The sequence below is a fragment of the Priapulus caudatus genome, unplaced genomic scaffold (genome assembly GCF_000485595.1).
Source record: "Priapulus caudatus unplaced genomic scaffold, Priapulus_caudatus-5.0.1 Scaffold1176, whole genome shotgun sequence".
In the NCBI taxonomy this organism is placed as follows: Eukaryota; Metazoa; Priapulida; class Priapulimorpha; order Priapulimorphida; family Priapulidae; genus Priapulus; species Priapulus caudatus.
Window position 1 is genome coordinate 63,500 of NW_014578237.1, and position 7,500 is coordinate 70,999.

Consider the following 7,500-nt stretch of genomic DNA (forward strand, 5'->3'; position numbering starts at 1 on the left):
CTGTCTCTCCCTCTAGCTCCCCTCTCTCGCTCTCGCGCTCTCTCTCTCTCTCTCTCTCTCTCTCTCTCTCTCTCTCTCTCTCTCTCTCTCTCTTCCCTCTCTTTCTCTCTCCCTCTCTCTCTCTCTTTTTCTCTCTCGTTTTCTCTCTCTCCTTCTCATTCGCTTTCTCTCTCTCTCTCTCTCTCTCGCTCTAGCTCTCTGTCTCTCCCTCTAGCTCCCCCCTCTCGCTCTCGCTCTCTCTCTCTCTCTCGCTCGCCCTCTCTCGCTCTCTCTCTCTCTCTCTCTCTCCCTCTCTCTCTCTCTCTCCCTCTCTCTCCCTTTCTCTCGCTCTACCTCTCGTCTTTACCGCCATGAATAGTGGCGATTAGATTTAAAAAATCACCTCCAAATTATTTTACGAGAGACATATAAGCGGCTCAAGTACCAGCGGTAGGGGGGTGTGACCACTCCTTATACATTTAGCAATCAGGGAGACAGGAGAAAATGTATTTTTTTCGCGCATAAGTCTGGATGTGGGTCACGGACATATAACGACCGCATATATACCTGGCGGGAGCACGGGGGCGGGCACCAGTCGCTCAGTACACGAAGGACAAACATCAGTTACCTGCCCCGAACCTACCTACCTACCAGGTGAGTCTGACTTGCTACTCATGATTAAGAAATCGAAACGGAAAAAAACAGACGAGGGAATATCTTTTTGGTTGAGTATAAAGCTTATGTGGGAATAGTTAATAATATATAGACATGGGTTAATAATTAAATGAACAAATAAATAAATAATTATATATATGTTTATTTACTTATTTATTTGTGCGCGTGCGCGCGCCTGCATGTACCCAGATAGATGGTAAATACTATAATAGTAGATAATATTGCTCACATGTAACTAGATTAAAGGATGCAGTCCAGCTTTTATAGGCGAAACTTTACCAAATTTTCATTTTCATTCTTATTCGATGGGTAATACTAGGTGCCACTTCTGTACATACTCATTTCGCCATATAACGATGCATGTAAACTTTTATCGTTCCACCGTTTTACACAGATCACCGCAACCATGCACGTGGTAGCCATTGCTGTGATGTTAGCCTGCGCTCTGTCGCTCACCCACGGAGCTTACGTCATTAACCCGGACGGAGTCGCATACGCCGACCGCCTGGCCGCACAGGGTAGAGCTGAGAACATCGTCCAACGATTCGTCGTGTCCGGGGTCCGACGTGGCAGCAGCGGAGGTGTAGGTGGCGCCACCCGCCGGCGGGTATTCGCATCGGCGGTCGGCGGCGGCGGCGGCGGCGGCGGCGGCGGCGGCGGCAGACGCTTCTCCGCTGACATATTCGGCAGCGCTAGCGGCGCCCTCGAGGCACGCACGTTCGGCAACTTCCTCGACGCAGCCTCGTTCGGCATTACCAACTTCGCTCCCGAGTACGTCCTTATAGAAGTGTTCAACTTCGCCGGAGCCCGCCAGTCGGCGTACGCGCTCGCCCCGCGCGAGTCTATCATCGATCAAAGCCAGCTGGAGCAGATCGTCGTTGGCAGGAAGTTCCGTAGCGGCTACGCTCGGCAGACGGAGACGAGCAGCGCACTGCGGGAGGGTAGCGGCAGTGGAGAAGCTGGAATCGAGCTGACGGCGGCTCGCACCGCCTCCCAGGACGCCACGCAGCAGTTCACGCAGCAGGCGACGGGAGATGGCAGCACCTCCCAGGGCGCCGGATATCAGTTCGAGCGCGATGGCGCCGGAAGGATCCGGTTCTCTCCGGTGCAGCTCGACTCGCTGCCCGTACACTCCGGATCCGCCAGGAGGCTGCCAGTATCAGCGCTGGGCCGCCGCTAGGTGTCGCTGGGAGCGTAGTTGGGATCTGCTGTCCCACCCGACGTGAGACTGACGTCGTGCACAGATAGGCGAACATCCGGGCATTCCAGAGTCAACACGACAACAACAACAACAACAACAGCAATAAAAACACCGTCATCACCACCACCACCACCACTCGCAGCAGCAGCAACAGCAGCAACATACAGAATATGGGGAGAAGAACATAACGAAAAAGAAGAAGAAGAAAAAGAATAGGAGGATGAGGAGGAAAAAGAAGAAGAAGAAGAAGAAGAGGAGGAGGAGGAGGAGGAAGAGGAGAAAGAGAAGAAGGAGGAGGAGGAGCAGGAGGAGGAGCAGGAGGAGGAATATGAAGAAAAGGAAGAAGAAACCAAGAAAGAAGAAGATGGAGGATGGGGAGGAAGAAGAATTCGTCTGATTTTTTTGGCTTCTCATTACCAGCCTTTTAATTACTCAAAGTTAATGAACTGCATTTGTCCTTTGTGTGGTCAGCAACTGAGTCTTCGACAAGGTCATTGTTATTAATTTTACTAACGACATGGAATAATAAACGTAACTATTAAAACACGAACCAAATAGTGTCACGCATGATGTTCTCAGACGTTATGCGCGTTAGCAGCAATCGATGTAGCATTAGCAATGCAATCGTACTGTAGTGTTACAATCTATAATATAATACATATAGTACATATGTACTATATGTATTATATTCCCCCATGGAAATATACACAACCAACAAGCATACGGATAATAAAGACAGAGAGAAAGGAAGTAAGGATGGATTCGTGTATGAATTCTGAATATGCGTACAACCAGATTAGTCATATTTACACATTAGCCAATTTTTTGAATGGTGAAATTTTTTTAATACTTGAATTACTTTAAAAAAACAATGAGCTTTAACATAAAATCGCGTGTAGCATTTAGAAATTCAATTCAAACGCAGTTTAAGCTCTTTGATGCGTGCGCCACCTCTGGTTTGTCATTACCAAAAACATAAATACACGTTGACAACGTCGTTGCTCATAAAAAAACAACTACACAGTACCCAAATTTCTTTATCGCTATCGAATCCGTAGAACGTCTATTCCTGCGACAGGCAATCGGAATAAAAATTATAACTAAATTAAATAGATCGGCTTCTTCGAAAAAAAGAGTATTACATTGATTATCTTGAGAATATCTAGCGTAACGCGTTGAGCTATAAGAAACACGACAATAACAAGTCTAGTATGGAAAGAAGGGTCGGCCTAATACCTGTCGCCATGAATCATATAAAACTAGTACCATTGTAACAAGTCAGAGCAACCGCACTATTTTTTTGTCTTTTATTGGTTGAATATACTTTATTTTCGATAAACATGCATAATGAAGAAAGTAACGCAAGTTTCGGTAAGGATTTGAGTAAGCACAATTACATTTGTGCAGACGTGCATTCGTGTATTAAAAAAGTCAGATAGCCACGCGGTAGGTAAAGTGATGTCCGTAGGTATGATCGAGTTCTGGTGCCGTACAGGTAAATCTTCTGAAGTTAAATCTTCTTGAAAACGCGGGTGGAGGTCAGATTCTCGTACTTGCTCGTCTAAACAAGTAGATATAGCAAAACAAATCTGTAATTGTGGAGTCGTGGGAGAAAACGAAACGCACATATCTACGTGTTTCCAGAGGAGGAGAGAGAATAATAAAGAAATAGATACATAAACACACGCACGCGCACGCGCACGCGCACGTTAGCACTAATATCCACAACAGCTCTGCCTTTCCTTGGTGACTGCATTATCATAGGGATGTTAAGCCCTCTATCGAGGTAATGGTACAGCAACAGAACGTACACATCTGTGTCATCTGCCTCAACAATGACTTTCTTCTTCTCTTCTTGTGCTGCATATATCGCCTGTGCTGTGAGGATTGTGTTTGCTTCTTCATGGTCTGTCTTGAGGTCTGTTCTCTGAATTACTAAGCCGTATGGAGAAATCTCTACAGGCACTTCATCTTGGCCAGTAATGACTAACGTGTGGGGATGGCCTCCCAGTACATCCATGTCACCTTTAAAGTCCTCACAAATAATACAATTCCCCATCAAACTAAACTTTGCCATGAGCATCAACAAAGCTCAAGGCCAGACGCTGTCTATCGTCGGTCTGCACCTCGGACAGTCCTGCTTCTCCCACGGACAGCTGTACGTGGGGAGCTCAACAGTTGGAGACGCCAGGAATCTCTACATATTTGCACCAGAGAATAAGACGAAAAACATTGTTTATCAAAAGGTTTTGAAATGAAAAGTGCAACCATTCGTACATGCTGTGATAATTGCTTTTTGTCATTTACACCATATTACTATTATGTTCCAGGGGTTCTAAGTTGGGTTGTGCTGTGATATAAATTTCATACGTAACAGTTTTTTACCATGCTTATTATCTTATTAGACTGATTTGTAAATATTGATATTGTGTGCAATGTTATTCTCCATTTTTACCAATTTTCCTATTGTGTCCGATTATTAGTAGTATAAATTAGTAGCACGATTTTTCAGCGCAGCGGGTACCCGCAGCTAGTATTAAATAAAGGGTGTGTAGAGTAAATTCCCCACCACTGCCAGAGTGACAGTTGATGGATCATTGAAGTAGACTATGAAGGCAAACTTTTAGAGCAATAAAAAAAACTATATACCCAATTGCAAGGTTCAAGCAAAAAAGCCATCTTTTCTGCCGGACTAATGGTATAGCAACTTCTAATAGACCCCACCTCACACACTTGTGCATTTATTTATTCACTTTTCTATTTGAAATGTTTATTATTATTATTATTCACTTATCATTTATGCATGTAAATAAATATGTGTGTGTGTGTGTGTGTGTGTGTGTGTGTGTGTGTGTGCGTGCGTGCGTGCGTGCGTGCGTGCGTGCGTGCGTGTGTGTGTGTGTGTGCGCGCGCGCGCGTGTGCGTGGGTTTTTAAACAACCATCTACGCTGATTACGTGCATTCTGTTAGCAGCAGCATCAACGTCACATTCTACGCCCTCAATTATTAAAATTTTTAAATGTGTAACGCGTTCGTGTGTCGAACGTTTACTATTACTATTACTATTACTATTACTATTACTATTATTATTACTATTACTATTATTATTACTATTACTATCATTATCACGTAATGCACATCACGTGACTGTGCGCAGCCAATACTGGGCGCACAATAATTTAAATGCATGCGCTGTGAGTACCAGTGTTGAGTAAATTTACTCAGCGTGCGCGCACACGTTGAGTAAAATGACGCACGAGTCAAAAATTATCAAACACGTTTGATATTGAGTAAAATGACGCATGCGTCAAATTACTCAACGAAAATCCGCCGCACACGTGAGTAAAATAACGCATGCGTCAAATTACTCAACGAAAATCCGCCGCACACGTGAGTAAAATGACTCATGCGTCATTTTACTTGAGTAAAATCACTCACGTGTGCGTCGGGCTTTAGTGTCTGTGGATTGCAACATAGTGCCGTCTATCGAGGTGCTTACGACATAAATATGTAAATATCGATGATGTAAACGCCGTAAGACAATGCATGAAGAACCTATGGTAGCGGTTAATATTCCGTAACATATTTCAGTAAACATGAGAAGATGGACAATAAGATAATTCGGTAACGACTCTTAATAGTTAATCACAAGAACAAGATCAGAAGATGGAGGCGCGCACAACGACCCTTGCAAGCGATCGCAATCGCGACTCTCACGTGATGCGCGACAACGATGTGATTGGATTCGTCGAAATAATGATTTAAATAAATAAAAATAAGCGAAATCGTATGAATTGGATATAAGCTAACGGTACCTTTAGCGCGGAAGTATGCCTCAGTGTCATCGCTTTCCGATTTGTCGACCTTGTAAGTTCCAGAGAAATTCGGCATGTTTCGATGCGGGATGTATGACAACAAACTAAATCAAACACAATCAAAGTATATATATATATATATATATAATTATATATATATATATGCGTATGTTAATAAACCATTGTAAAATCCGCACGTCTATCTCACTCGAGCGAGGTATCGTTTCTGGCTATCTAGTTTCTTTCACGGTAATTTTATCTCTTTAATTCCATAATGTTTCATAAGATTATATAGTTACTATGCTACCAATATCCTACTCTTTAACTTCTCAACGAGCTGCGAGTCTGTTAATTAGCAGTTGGCAGCACTTTACGTTAGTAATTAGGAACGTAGTCGTCTGCGCGTTAGTAATGATGACGTCATCTGCTCACCTATATGATGTGGAAGTACGGAAGAGTTGGCAGTATCTCAGGCGAACAGTCTCGTAGCTTGTGCTCGAATGCGGCAACGGCTGCGTCTGCTGAACCTTTTCAAACGAATTCGAGTCTTGGCATGTGAACGCTCAGCTACTACGCATGCTCGGTCGCATAGACGAAAAACTAGGCGTCAATATTTGGCACGAACAATGTACGCGTTGCCGTGACGCGTTTATGTTTCTTTCTGTCTTTTCTGCGTTTGGTTGTGAGGGCTGCGACAGTGCACGCGCTGGTGCGTATGTTCTTGTGTGTGCGATTGCCCGTACGTGCGTGCAAGTGATGTATTCTTAATAATATACTGATTACACACGCACGCATGCTGGCACGCACGCACGATTGCACGCATGCGCGTACGCACGTACGCACGTAAGCATCCACACACATAAATTAGCACACACAAACACATTCGCGTGCATACGTACGCACACACACACACATACACTCATACGTGCACGCACGCGCGTGCGTTAAATAAAGCTGTGTTGCGATTGTGTATGCACCTCACATACGTAATGAGACTTGCAATTATGTTTTCGGCAAAGCATACAAAAATACTCAAATATCAAAAATAATAAATATAATGCACAAAGAAAATCCAATGTGTTATTAAACCACCAAGAATATGCCTGCGCAACTAGAACTTAAATGAATGCACAGGTTTGAGGAACGGTTTCAGCACATCCTCTTATCTCATTTCTGATTCACCCAAAGTCATTTATATTTGCTAACTTAGATCAACAATTCCTCAATTCTTTAACTAGTTGAATATTTCTTTCAAAATCGAAACAATATTTGGTTATCTCCTGCACATTACACACCCACACAAAGTATGCAATACTAGATGCATGAGACACCGCTCAGAAATCTAGCTAGTATGTTTTGATGAGCGACACGTTTGATCTAACGGGTATATGTACTTTGCACCCGTCCCATAATCGTACTGGCGAAATCGTGTCTACAAATGGTTGCCACTGTTTGTGTGCATTCACTCGTGTGTCATACATTTGAGGGGATTCTGAAGAGTTTGTCGAATATATTCTGCACACCTGGATGAGAAACAGATGCTCACGACGACGACGTCGCTGCCAAAGAACGAACAACGTTACGTTTCATTTACGGCAACTGATCGATATATAGGTGACATAATATAAGGAGACCATGTGTGGAAGATACGCCTACGCCAGCACTCTCATCTGCTTCCTATTAGCTCATTCAGGTAGGTAGCCCAATCTGGTCCAAACCCCCAAATCCCAACTCCGTACCTCCAAAACTCAAATACACACATAAAAGCACAAAATGAACAAAACACACATAAAAATACAAACACTATAACAATAAAAATGGCACTGACTC